Source organism: Rutilus rutilus, assembly GCF_951802725.1.
Source record: "Rutilus rutilus genome assembly, chromosome: 13".
NCBI lineage: Eukaryota > Metazoa > Chordata > Actinopteri > Cypriniformes > Leuciscidae > Rutilus > Rutilus rutilus.
In genome coordinates, this window is record NC_140218.1 from 8,528,388 (window position 1) to 8,543,752 (window position 15,365).

Genomic DNA, 15,365 nt, shown 5'->3' on the forward strand with positions numbered 1-15,365 from the left:
AAAATTTGCATACCGGAAATGAAATCGGAGATATACATTTTGTTTGCCATGAGGTCTTGATTACATGGATATAAGACACTTGAGTCTACGACATACAGTCTAGGAGTTATGAGCAGTTTCGCACTTTTGGTCGCTGTAGCGCCACCTATGGGCCGATTTGGCTAAGTCCGTGTATCTGAGTAGCGAGCAATACTACTACCATTTGACCAAGTATCACGTCTCTAGGCCTTACGGTTTTGGCTGCACGATGCGTTTTAGGGAAGAATAATAATAATAAAAATCCTTACAATTACAATAGGGTTTCAGCATTTCATGCTTGAACCCCTAATTAAAGCTGCAAGCAGCATTTATCGGGGTTCAAGCATTTAAGGCCTTTAAGCACATAAGCATTTAAGACATTAAGATTTATTTAGAAAGCTTTTAACCACTGAAATAATAGATGGAAAAGTCCATTTACAGCCAATACAGGCAAGCTTTTTAACAGTTATAGCGCCACCTATTGTCCGATCTCCATGAAACTTTGCACGCTTGTTTACAATGTTATGGCACATATGCTCACCAATTTTTGTGAAGTTCTGAGTTTTCGTTTAGGATTTATAGGCTTTTGAGTGCATTGTGCCACGCCCATTTTCTTTATTACCCAATATACCCATGCGAAAAATGCTAAAGTTCAACTTTTTTTTGATAATTATTTATCTAGAGAGTCCATAGAATTGTCCTAGACTTGTTTGGTTCCGATCGGGCGAAAAACCTAGGACTAGTTCGCAAAAGTAGGTTTTTAACATAATTACAAATATTTAATGAACGGTTTGATTGACAGCAATAGTTCTTGAGGCAAAGTTGTTCAGCATGAGCAGATCTATCATATGATATGCATTTTGTGACGATAAGTGTAACACCACGTGATTACAGAGCCATTAAACTCGTTAGCGCCAACTAGTGGCCGATTTCTTTCAAAATTCTTACAGACCTCTAGGGGCTTGAGCCGAACATGTCCACTGAGTTTCGTTCTGATTGGCCTCCGTTAACCTTGTCTAATAGGTGCTCAAACTTCATTGGCCGATGGCGGCCATGTTTTTCGAGATACACCAATGTCCTCATAGACATACATGGCACCTTGGACCAAGACACTGCATACCAATTTTCAAGTCAATCGGACAAACGGTCAGGTGGTTATAGCCTGTTTTATGTTTTTTTAATGTTATAGCGCCACCATGTGGCTAATCACCGCGATTTCTTTACTGTGACCTTAGATTGACCTCTTACACATGTGTACCAAGTTTGGTGAAGATAACTCATTTACTTCTGGAGTTATAGCCATTTTAGTAAAACTAGCTCCGCCTCCTTCGAACGTTTTGGCGCCCCTTAGCGACCGTGAATCGAAATTTAAACTTTTTTTTAATAATTATTTATATTCAGACTCCAGAGAACATTTCTGCACTGGTTTGGTTCCGATCGGACAAAAAACCTAGGACTAGTTCGCAAAAGTAGGTTTTGGACAAAATCCAAAATGGCGGAAAATTTGCATACCGGAAAGGAAATCCTTGAGGCCTTTTTTGTTCGGCTTGAGCCAAGGATTCCAATGATATAAGACACTTGAGTCTGAGACAAAGGGTTGGTGAGATTTAAGCAAAAATATGCCATTTTTTTGGTTTTTGCACTGTAGCGCCACCTATTGGCCAATCTGGCTCATATTTTGATAACCTCTCCTCGATTTTTGTACTACCATCTGGCAAAGTTTCAAGTCTCTAGCACTTACGGTTTGGGCTGTACGATGCGTTTTAGGGGAAAATAATAATAATAATAATAAAAATCCTTACAATAACAATAGGGTTTCAGCACTTCGTGCTTGAACCCCTAATAATAATAATAATAAAAATCAGTACAATTACAATAGGGTTTCAGCACTTCGTGCTTGAACCCCTAAAAATCAGCACAATTACAATAGGGTTTCAGCATTTCATGCTTGAACCCCTAAAAATCAGTACAATTACAATAGGGTTTCAGCACTTCGTGCTTGAACCCCTAATAAGAAGAGACGTTTTGGACAGTTATAGCGCCACCTATTGTCCGATCTTCACGAAACTTGGCATGCTTCTTCACCATGTTCTGACACATATGCTCATCGATTTTTGTGAAGTTTGGGGTTTTCCCTTAGGTTGTATAGGCTTTTGAGTGTTTTTATGTCCCACCCCTTTCCTAAATGACCCTGTTACAGCCAGGCCAATGCAAAAGTTCAACTTTTTTTCAATAATTATTGATCTAGAGAGTCCAGAGAATTGTCCTAGACTGGTCTGGTTCCGATTGGGTCAAAAACCAGGGACTAGTTGGCCAAAGTAGGTTTTGGACAAATTTGCCCATAACAATTTTTTTTTTTGCTCGTAGGGGAATTTGGAGATAGCCATTTTGTCCGTCTGGAGCCAGGGATCACAGTGATGCTAAAATTGAGATTCTAGGACAAACTGTCTAGGAGTTATGAGCAATTTAGTAAATGTGGTCATTATAGCTCCACCTATGGGCCAATCTGGGCCATACTTTGATAGGTTCTCCCCAAATTGAGGACTACCATCTGGCAAAGTTTCAAGGTTCCAGGTCTTACGGTTTGGGCTGCACGGTGCGTTTTAGCGGAGAAGAAAAATAATAATAAAAATCAGTACAATTACAATAGGGTTTCAGCACTTCGTGCTTGAACCCCTAATAAGAAGAGACGTTTTGGACAGTTATAGCGCCACCTATTGTCCGATCTTCACGAAACTTGGCATGCTTCTTCACCATGTTCTGACACATATGCTCATCGATTTTTGTGAAGTTTGGGGTTTTCCCTTAGGTTGTATAGGCTTTTGAGTGTTTTTATGTCCCACCCCTTTCCTAAATGACCCTGTTACAGCCAGGCCAATGCAAAAGTTCAACTTTTTTTCAATAATTATTGATCTAGAGAGTCCAGAGAATTGTCCTAGACTGGTCTGGTTCCGATTGGGTCAAAAACCAGGGACTAGTTGGCCAAAGTAGGTTTTGGACAAATTTGCCCATAACAATTTTTTTTTTTGCTCGTAGGGGAATTTGGAGATAGCCATTTTGTCCGTCTGGAGCCAGGGATCACAGTGATGCTAAAATTGAGATTCTAGGACAAACTGTCTAGGAGTTATGAGCAATTTAGTAAATGTGGTCATTATAGCTCCACCTATGGGCCAATCTGGGCCATACTTTGATAGGTTCTCCCCAAATTGAGGACTACCATCTGGCAAAGTTTCAAGGTTCCAGGTCTTACGGTTTGGGCTGCACGGTGCGTTTTAGCGGAGAAGAAAAATAATAATAAAAATCAGTACAATTACAATAGGGTTTCAGCACTTCGTGCTTGAACCCCTAATAATAATAATAATTAAAGCTGCAAGCAGCATTTATCGGGGTTCAAGCATTTAAGGCCTTTGAGCACATAAGCATTTAAGACATTAAGTTTTATTTAGCAAGCTTTTAACCACTGAAATAATAGATGGAAAAATCCATTTACAGCCAATAAAGGCAATTTACCATAGGAAATATGTGGTTTTCAAACCTTTTTGCCAGTTATAGCGCCACCTATGGTCCAATCTCCATGAAACTCTGCATGCTTCTTCACCATTTTATGACACATATGCCCACCAATTTTCGTGAAGTTCTGAGTTTTCATTTATGATTTATAGGCATTTTAGTGTATTTTGCCACGCCCCTTTTATAAATTACCCTATTACAGCCACCCAAATGCAAAAGTTCAACTTTTTTTCGATAATTATTGATCTAGAGAGTCCAGAGAATTGTCCTAGACTGGTCTGGTTCCGATCGGGCGAAAAACCAGGGACTAGTTCGCAAAAGTAGGTTTTTAACATATTCTTGAATATTTAATGAACGGTTTGATTGACAGCAATGGTTCTTGAGGCAAAGTTGTTCAACATGAGCAGATCTATCAGATGATATGCATTTTGTGATGATAAGTGTAACACCACGTGATTACAGAGCCATAAAACTCGTTAGCGCCAACTAGTGGCCGATTTCTTTCAAAATTCTTACAGACCTCTAGGACCATGAGTCGAACATGCCCATCGAGTTTCGTTCCGATCGGACTTCGTTAACGGTGCTCAAATTTCATTGGCCAATGGCGGCCATGTTTTTTGAGATACGCCAATATCCTTTTAGACATACATGGCCCGTTGGGCCAAGACACTGCATACCAAATTTCAAGTCATTCGGAAAAACGGTCAGGTGTCTATACGTTTTTTTTGTTTTATAGCGCCACCATGAGGCCAATCGACGCAATTTTTTTACTGTGACCTCAAATTGACCGTCTACATATGTGTACCAAGTTTGGTGAAAATATCTAATTTCGTTCACGAGTTATAACAATTTTAGTAAAACTGACTCCGCCTCCTTCGAACATTTTGGCGCCCCATAGCGACCATGAATCGAAATTTCAACTTTTTTTCGATAATTATTGATATTCAGACTCCAGAGAACATTTCTGCACTGGTTTGGTTCCGATCGGACAAAAAACCACAGACTAGTTTGCAAAAGTAGGTTTTTAACAAAATTCAAAATAGCGGAAAAATTTGCATACCGGAAATGAAATCGGAGATATACGTTTTTTCCGCCTTGAGCCAAGGATTACAGTGATATAAGACACTTGAGTCTACGACAAACCGTCTAGGAGTTATTTGCGATTTTATACTTTTGCTTACTATAGCGCCACCTATTGGCCAATCGGGGTCATAATTTGATAACCTCTCCTCGATTTTTGTACTACCTTCTGGCAAAGTCTCAAGTCTCCAGCACTTATGGTTTGGGCTGCACGATGCGTTTTACGGCAGAATAATAATAATAATTAAAGCTGCAAGCAGCATTTATCGGGGTTCAAGCAATTAAGGCCTTTAAGGCCTTTAAGCATAAAAGCATCAAAAGTTATTAAGATTTATTTAGCAAGCATGTAACTACTGACATAATAGATGAAAAAGACCATTTACCATAGGAAATATATGGTTTTAAAGCTTTTTAACAGTTATAGCGCCACCTTTGGTCCGATCTCCATAAAAGTTGGCATGCTTGTTAATGATGTTATTTCACATATGTTCACCAATTTTTGTGAAGTTCTGAGTTTTTATTTATGATTTATAGGTTTTTTTATTTATTTTGCCCCGCCCATTTTATAAATGACCCTATTACAGCCATCCAAATGCAAAAGTTCAACTTTTTTTTGATAATTATTGATCTAGAGAGTCCAGAGAATTGTCCTAGACTGGTCTGGTTCCGATCGGGCGAAAAACCAGGGACTAGTTCGCAAAAGTAGGTTTTTAACATAATTACGAATATTTAATGAACGGTTTGTTTGACAACAATAGTTCTTGAGGCAAAGTTGTTCAGCATGAGCAGATCTATCAAATGATATGCATTTTGTGAAAATAAGTGTAACACCACGTGATTACAGAGCCATTAAACTCGTTAGCGCCAACTAGTGGCCGATTTCTTTCAAAATTCTTACAGACTTCTAGGGGCTTGAGCCGAACATGCCCACTGAGTTTCGTTCTGATTGGCCTCCGTTAACCTTGTCTAATAGGTGCTCAAACTTCATTGGCCGATGGCGGCCATGTTTTTCGAGATACACCAATGTCCTCATAGACATACATGGCACCTTGGACCAAGACACTGCATACCAATTTTCAAGTCAATCGGACAAACGGTCAGGTGGTTATAGCCTGTTTTATGTTTTTTTAATGTTATAGCGCCACCATGTGGCTAATCACCGCGATTTCTTTACTGTGACCTTAGATTGACCTCTTACACATGTGTACCAAGTTTGGTGAAGATAACTCATTTACTTCTGGAGTTATAGCCATTTTAGTAAAACTAGCTCCGCCTCCTTCGAACGTTTTGGCGCCCCTTAGCGACCGTGAATCAAAATTTAAACTTTTTTTTAATAATTATTGATATTCAGACTCCAGAGAACATTTCTGCACTTGTTTGGTTCCGATCGGACAAAAAACCTAGGACTAGTTCGCAAAAGTAGGTTTTGGACAAAATCCAAAATGGCGGAAAATTTGCATACCGGAAAGGAAATCCTTGAGGCCTTTTTTGTTCGGCTTGAGCCAAGGATTCCAATGATATAAGACACTTGAGTCTGTGACAAAGGGTTGGTGAGATTTAAGCAAAAATGTGCCATTTTTTTGGTTTTTGCACTGTAGCGCCACCTATTGGCCAATCTGGCTCATATTTTGATAACCTCTCCTCGATTTTTGTACTACCATATGGCAAAGTTTCAAGTCTCTAGCACTTACGGTTTGGGCTGCACGATGCGTTTTACGGCAGAAGAAAAATAATAATAATAAAAATCCTTACAATTACAATAGGGTTTCAGCACTTCGTGCTTGAACCCCTAATAATAATAAAAATCAGTACAATTACAATAGGGTTTCAGCACTTCGTGCTTGAACCCCTAATAAAAATCAGGGCAATTACAATAGGGTTTCAGCACTTCGTGCTTGAACCCCTAATTAAAGCTGCAAGCAGCATTTATCGGGGTTCAAGCTATTAAAGGGATAGTTCGCCCAAAAATGATATTTAGCCCATGATTTACTCACCCTCAAGCCGTTCGAGATGTATATGTCAATCTTTTTTCCGACGAACACATTTTCAGTTATTTTAGAAAATGTCTTAGATCTTTTAGTGGTTATAGTGTGAAGCAATGGGGTCCAGCTCGTTGAAGTCCGCAAATGAGCATGCATCCTTCACAAAAGTAATCCATCCGGCTCCAGGGGGATAAACGAAGGCCTTCCGAGGGTAATCCGTGCGGTTTTGTAGTAAAAATATACATATTTAAAACTTTATAAACGAAAATAACTGGCTTCCGGTGGCGGTCGGCGCGCGTTCATGGAGATGGAAGCGTCGTGACGTAGTACGAACGTGACAGCGCAACCAGAGAGCAGAGCAAAACAAAACTCTACGTTCGTTCTACGTCACGACGCTTCCTACGCTACGTCGTACGTCATATGCCAGCATCCATCTCCGTGAACGCGCGTCGACCGCGACCGGAAGCCAGTTATTTTCGTTTATAAAGTTTTAAATATGTATATTTTTACGACAAAACCGCACGGATTACCCTCGGAAGGCCTTCGTTTATCCCCCTGGAGCCGGATGGATTACTTTTGTGAAGGATGCATGCACATTTGCGGACTTCAACGAGCTGGACCCCATAGCTTCACACTATAACCACTAAAAGATCTAAGACATTTTCTAAAATAACTGAAAATGTGTTCGTCTGAAAAAAGATTGACATATACATCTCGAACAGCTTGAGGGTGAGTAAATCATGGCTTAAATATCATTTTTGGGCGAACTATCCCTTTAAGGCCTTTAAGGGTTTTTAAGCACAAAAGCATCAAAAGTTATTATGTTTTATTTAGCAAGCATTTAACCACTGACATAATAGATGGAAAACACCATTTACAGCCAATACAGGCAATGTACCATAGGAAATATATGGTTTTAAAGCTTTTTAACAGTTATAGCGCCACCTTTGGTCCGATCTCCATAAAATTTGGCATGCTTGTTAATGATGTTATGTCACATATGCTCACCAATTTTTGTGAAGTTCTGAGTTTTCATTTAGGATTTATAGGGTTTTTAGTGTATCTTGCCACACCCATTTTATAAATGACCCTATTACAGCCATCCAAATGCAAAAGTTCAACTTTTTTTCGATAATTATTGATCTAGAGAGTCCAGAGAATTGTCCTAGACTGGTCTGGTTCCGATCGGGCAAAAAACCTAGGACTAGTTCGCAAAAGTAGGTTTTGAACATATTCGCGAATATTTAATGAACGGTTTGATTGACAGCAATGGTTCTTGAGGCAAAATTGTTCAGCATGAGCAGATCTATCAGATGATATGCATTTTTTAACGATAAGTGTAACACCACGTGATTACAGAGCCATAAAACTCGTTAGCGCCAACTAGTGGCCGATTTCTTTCAAAATTCTTACAGACCTCTAGGGCCATGAGTCGAACATGCCCATCGAGTTTCGTTCCGATCGGCCTCCGTTAACCTTGTCTAATAGGTGCTCAAATTTCATTGGCCGATGGCGGCCATGTTTTTTGAGATATGCCAATATCCTTTTAGACATACATGGCCCCTTGGGCCAAGACACTGCATACCAAATTTCAAGTCAATCGGACTAACGGTCAGGTGTCTATATGTTTTTTTTGTTTTATAGCGCCACCATGTGGCCAATCGACGCAATTTTTTTACTGTGACCTCAGATTGACCTTCTACACATGTTTACCAAGTTTGGTGAAGTTTACTGAATTACTTCTTGAGTTATAGCCCTTTTAGTAAAATAGGCTCCTCCCACAACGTTAATTTTGCACCCCCTAGCGACCGTGAATCGAAATTTCAACTTTCTTTCGATAATTATTGATCTTCAGACTCCACAGAACAATTCTGCACTGGTTTGGTTCCGATCGGGCAAAAAACCTAGGACTAGTTCGCAAAAGTAGGTTTTCGACAAAATTCAAAATGGCGGAAAATCTATCATGACGGAAATAAAATCGGAGATAAACATTTTGTTCGTCAGGCGTCCAGCTTTCCACTGATATAAGACACTTGAGTCTATGACTTACGGTCTAGGAGTTATGAGCAGTTTCGCGCTTTTGGTTGCTATAGCGCCACCTATGGGCCAATCGGGGTCATAATTTGATAACCTCTCCTCGATTTTTGTACTACCATCTGGCAAAGTTTCAATGCTCTAGCCCTTACGGTTTGGGCTGCACGATGCGTTTTACGGCAGAAGAATAATAATAATAATTAAAGCTGCAAGCAGCATTTATCGGGGTTCAAGCAGTTAAGGCCTTTAAGGCCTTTAATCACACAAGCATCAAAAGACATTACGTTTTATTTAGCAAGCATTTAACAACTGCCATCATAGATGAAAAAGTCAATTTACAGCCAATACATGCAGTTTGCCATAGGAAATCTATGGTTTTAAAGCGTTTTTACAGTATATATTTTATTTTATTTTATATATTTTAGTTATAGCACCTTTTTGCCTGAGTCTTCTTACAGTCTTGCCTGATCTCCACCACTTTTATTAGTAGTACTCAAAGTGTGCCTATATATATATATGTGTCAAATTTGTTGTAAATATGTAATTTTGATAAGGAGTTTAGACAATTATATTCAGTGGCGTAACGAGCCAACACCGGCCCTTAAGTAGGATTATCAAGGCGGGCCCCTTGATGACGCAATTGATGACATTGATGACGCAATGTCCGCGAGTAGGCTACCATGAATAGGGCAGGATATGATCATACACAGCATATAAGAGATGAGATGACTAACAAAATCAGGAGGAGCCTACGCTCACCAAAAAAAAAACAATAAAAAAACACTGGTGACAGCGCACCATAACACATTGTTAGGCCTAGGTCCAAATACGTAAAAAAGATGCTTTCTTACATTATAGCGGGATTTTCCGGGCTTTCCTATGTGCAACTGCAAAGTTGTCGATTAGATCAGGATTGTGCGCACGGGCATTGTCAATTGACCCTTCGCAGGGAGTTTGATTGACAGTCGATCTGACTAATCATAATCCTCCATTTTGTCCCACAAAGCAGTCAGGAGAGTTAGTAGATTAACTTTGGAGGATTTAAATTTGAAAAACAAAGTGTACTGACGTCTTAGCACTTTAAAACAACATTCTTTTTATGTTCATTCATGTTTATTTTAATGCTATAAATTAACTAGAAGGAAGAGATGATCGGTTCACGAGCAGCTTTAACTGAGCCTTGAGTCTACAGCGATCTGTCAGACACATTAAAGAGTCACAAAACGGTATTTATTGTTTAAATGTCTCTAAAAAATGACTACATTTGAAAGGTGAGACTTTTGGCGCTTTTCCATTACCAGTACCAGCTCAACTCGACTCGGCTCGGCTTGCTTTTCGCTCCGTTTTCCATTGCAGATAGTACCTCCACAATAGTACCTGGTCGTCATAGCGACGCCGCAGGAAACTGCCGTGACTTAATCTTCTACGCGAGATACATCCGCTGCCACACACACAGGATAATGGAGGAAATCAAGTGTATGCTGTTTTTGGATGTTTTTGTTTTTGCTGTTTTTTATTCAGGATACTCCGTCTGGCGCGTGAATAGTGACAATTCTCTCTGACCAATCAGCAGTCTGCCGTGTTTTCACGTAACATTTTAGTATCGCCTCAGCTTGCTTAGAACCTTACCGGAGGTGGTACGAAAAAAAGTACCTGGAAGCAGGTACAGGCACAACTTTTACACAGTGGAAAACCAAACAAAGCCGAGTCGAGTCGAGCCGAGGCGAGCTGGTACTGTGTAGTGGAAAAGCGCCATTTGTTTCATATCAAAAGTACTTGTCTGTCAGCACGCAGTCTCCTCTCTGATCTGCAATGTATTTTTCACTGCGTGAGAACTTGGTGTGGTGTGAGAGTGGCGTCGCTTGTCAGACATAGCAACAGTAAGTAAAGTGGGCGGGTCTTTGCGAATGGTCAATGACAGTATGGACGGGGATTCGCCACTCCCAATTCAAAACAAATTTCATCACAATCCATCATTGTTCGTTTCAAACATGTGAGAGCATCAAAATGATCCATGGGTGAATTTTTTTTGTCAGTTCCTATCATAAATTTAACATTTTGGCGTTATTGTTTAGCTATTTACTAGGGGTGTGACGAGATCTCGTGTTACGAGATCTCGCGAGATTAAAACGCGACGAGATTTCTCGTCGAGGTGAAACTTTGTCTCGTGAGTTGTTGTGATGTCAGCGTGATGCCACTTTTAAATCTTTTGTGTGCCGTGCCAATCACTCCGCGCACACACACACAATCACTGTCCCTTGACCCTTGCTCACTCACTCACTCGCACGCACACACACACATGCTCTCTCCCGCGCGCACACACGCACACTCACTGTTGCTCGCACTCTCACTCACTCTCGCACACACTCAACCCGTCGTGGAGGACCGTTAAAATTAAACATGCTAGTCTTTCTGTAGTGATGTCCTGAAGCATCGAAAACGCGTAGGTTGTCGCCCACTATGACACACTATACGAAATGAAACGATCGAATCTTGCGTCCCGACCTATTTTTTACAGTCTATGGTCCCGACGCCCGTTGTCCTTTACGCATCTCCACGAAACAGATCGTGCCAAAATCGCGCTAAAATAGTGTAATCTGAACCAGGCAGGTAATAAACATTTGACCTATCGCGCAAAAGAACCTATTAAAGCACTAAGACATGGGAACAGTATAGCTAACATTCATATCACAAGTCATATCGACATCGCAATATTAAACAATGTTATTGCACATCGCAGCTTTTCCTCATATCGTGCAGCCCTCATAAAGGTCTCAACTGCTGCCAGAAATTGTAGACATGCTTATGTCTACTGTTCTGTGTAGTTAATTTATCTCTTTTTCATGCTGGAAGAAAAAATGTGTTTCTGTTTGAACTTGTAGTTTTGAGAGAGCTGTACTTTGATTATGGATACACTTACTGTTTGCATTTAAAGTGTTATTTCAGTTATTTATATTTATTTTATTCATACTGTTTTATTTTTTTTTTATGTTCGATTTGTGGAAAGGAGTTAGATTTCTCTTATGAAATCGTACAGGGGAGAAGCCAGACAGTAGAGTTTATAGCAAAACATTTAGCAGTGTTTGCATGTCCTTTACTGCATAGAATTCATTAAAATAGAAGTAAAATAACATTTATTACAAGTTGATTTCAAAATGCACCTAAATTGTTTTGCATTTTGTGATTTTCAGTTGAATAAAAGACTATTTTCCATTCATATATTTCATCATTGAGGATTTCTTAAAAATTGTGTAAAAATCTCGTCTTGTCTCGTTCTCGTGAACCCAATCTCGTGTCTCGTCTCGTCTCGTGGAGTAAGCGTCTCGTCACACCCCTACTATTTACCTATGTTTTCAAATTTCCTTTGTTTTTTTGTTGTTGTCTCGATCGGACTAACGGCTTTTAAGATAAATAATTTTTTAAAGCTCTAAATGACACTTACAAAAACCATAAGGCGAAACCTGGCATGTTTGGTATTGTTGGACTCGGCAAGGATTCAGAAGTCTTAGGAGGTCACTCCTGTGAAAAAACACTGGCTTGAAACTTCTAAGGCTCCTTCAAGGCATTGTGCCAATGACGTGTACTGAGTTTTTTTAGATACACCAATGTTCTCATAGACTATTATGGCACCCTGGACAAAGACACTGCGTGCCAATTTTCAGTAGACTAACAGTTGGGTGCGCTTATAGCTATTGTCATGATTTTTTTCACTGTTATAGCGCAACCAAGTGGCCAATTATCACGATTTTTTTCATGCCAACTCAGATTGAGCTTATGAACATGCGTCCCAAGTTTAGCGAAAATATCTCTTTCCGCTCACAAGTTATAACCATTTTATAGTGCCACCAAGTGGCCAATTGTCATGATTTTTTTCACATGACCTCAGAATGAGCTCATGAACATGTGTCCCAAGTTTTGTGAAAATATCTCTTTCCGTTCACAAGTTATAACAGTTTTATAGTGCCACCAAGTGGCCAATTGTTGCGATTTTTTTCAAGTGATCTCAGGTTGAGGTCCGGAAGATGTACCCCAAGTTTAGCAAAAAAATTCCTTTCCGTTCACAATTTATAACCGTTTTAGTAAAAGTGGCCCTGGTGCCATCAAATATTTTGGTTCCCCTTATCGACCGTTAATTGAAATTTAGAATTTTTTGGATGATTATTGATTGTCAGACTCCAGAGAACATTCTTGCAGTGGTTTGGTTCCGATCGGGCCAAAAACCTAGGAGAAGTTCGCAAAAATAGGTTTTTCAAAAAAATGCAATTTACTCGAAATTGGAGCCTGAAGGGCGAGCAAATCGGAGATAGCCATTTTGTCCGCCTTGAGCCAAGGATTCCAACGATATAAGACACTTGATCCTGGGACAAACGGTCTAAGAGTTATGGGCGATTTTGAACTTTTGGTTGCTGTAGCGCCACCTATGGGCCAATCGGGGTCATACTCTGATAGGTTGTCCCCAAATTGAGGCCTACCATCTGGCCAGGTTTCAAGTCTCTAGGCCTTACGGTTTGTCCTGCACGATGCGTTTTACGAATCCTTACAATTACAATAGGGTTTCAGCATTTCATGCTTGAACCCCTAATAAGAATGAAGGCTTTTTGCCAGTTATAGCGCCACCTATGGTCCGATCTCCATGAAACTCTGCATGCTTCCTCGCCATGTTCGGACACATATGCTCATCAATTTTGGTGAAGTTCTGAGTTTTCATTTGGGATTTATAGGCTTTTTAGTGTATTTTGCCACGCCCCTTTTCTAAATGACCCTGTTACAGCCACCCACATGCCAAAGTTCAACTTTTTTTCGATAATTATTGATCTAGAGAGTCCAGAGAATTGTCCTAGACTGGTTTGGTTCCGATCGGGCGAAAAACCAGGGACTAGTTCGCAAAAGTAGGTTTTGGACAAAATGCGACATAGCAGAAATTTTTCCCTGCCTACATCCAAATCGGAGATAGCCATTTTGTCCGCCTTGAGCCAAGGATTCCAACGATATAAGACACTTGATCCTGGGACAAACGGTCTAAGAGTTATGGGCGATTTTGAACTTTTGGTTGCTGTAGCGCCACCTATGGGCCAATCGGGGTCATACTCTGATAGGTTGTCCCCAAATTGAGGCCTACCATCTGGTCAGGTTTCAAGTCTCTAGGCCTTACGGTTTGTCCTGCACGATGCGTTTTACGAATCCTTACAATTACAATAGGGTTTCAGCATTTCATGCTTGAACCCCTAATAAGAATGAAGGCTTTTTGCCAGTTATAGCGCCACCTATGGTCCGATCTCCATGAAACTCTGCATGCTTCCTCGCCATGTTCGGACACATATGCTCATCAATTTTGGTGAAGTTCTGAGTTTTCATTTGGGATTTATAGGCTTTTTAGTGTATTTTGCCACGCCCCTTTTCTAAATGACCCTGTTACAGCCACCCACATGCCAAAGTTCAACTTTTTTTCGATAATTATTGATCTAGAGAGTCCAGAGAATTGTCCTAGACTGGTTTGGTTCCGATCGGGCGAAAAACCAGGGACTAGTTCGCAAAAGTAGGTTTTGGACAAAATGCGACATAGCAGAAATTTTTCCCTGCCTACATCCAAATCGGAGATAGCCATTTTGTCCGCCTTGAGCCAAGGATTCCAACGATATAAGACACTTGATCCTGGGACAAACGGTCTAAGAGTTATGGGCGATTTTGAACTTTTGGTTGCTGTAGCGCCACCTATGGGCCAATCGGGGTCATACTCTGATAGGTTGTCCCCAAATTGAGGCCTACCATCTGGCCAGGTTTCAAGTCTCTAGGCCTTACGGTTTGTCCTGCACGATGCGTTTTACGAATCCTTACAATTACAATAGGGTTTCAGCATTTCATGCTTGAACCCCTAATTAAAGCTGCAAGCAGCATTTATCGGGGTTCAAGCAATTAAGGCCTTTAAGACCTTTAAGCATAAAAGCATCAAACGTTATTAAGATTTATTTAGCAAGCATGTAACTACTGACATAATAGATGAAAAAGACCATTTACCATAGGAAATATATGGTTTTAAAGCTTTTTAACAGTTATAGCGCCACCTTTGGTCCGATCTCCATAAAATTTGGCATGCTTGTTAATGATGTTATTTCACATATGTTAACCAATTTTTGTGAAGTTCTGAGTTTTTATTTATGATTTATAGGCTTTTTTATTTATTTTGCCCCGCCCATTTTATAAATGACCCTATTACAGCCATCCAAATGCAAAAGTTCAACTTTTTTTTGATAATTATTGATCTAGAGAGTCCAGAGAATTGTCCTAGACTGGTCTGGTTCCGATCGGGCGAAAAACCAGGGACTAGTTCGCAAAAGTAGGTTTTTAACATATTCATGAATATTTAATGAACTGTTTGATTGAGAGCAATGGTTCTTGAGGCAAAGTTGTTCAGGATGAGGAGGTCTATCAAATGATAATGCATTTTGTGACGAAATTTGTTACACCACGTGATTAAAGAGCCTTAAAACTCGTTAGCGCCAACTAGTGGCCGATTTCTTTCAAAATTCTTACAGACCTCTAGGGGCTTGAGCCAAACATGCCCACCGAGTTTCGTTCTGATCGGACTTCGTTAACCTTGTCTAATAGGTGCTCAAACTTCATTGGCCGATGGCGGCCATGTTTTTCGAGATACACCAATGTCCTCATAAACATACATGGCACCTTGGACCAAGACACTGCATACCAATTTTCAAGTCAATCGGACAAACGGTCAGGTGGTTA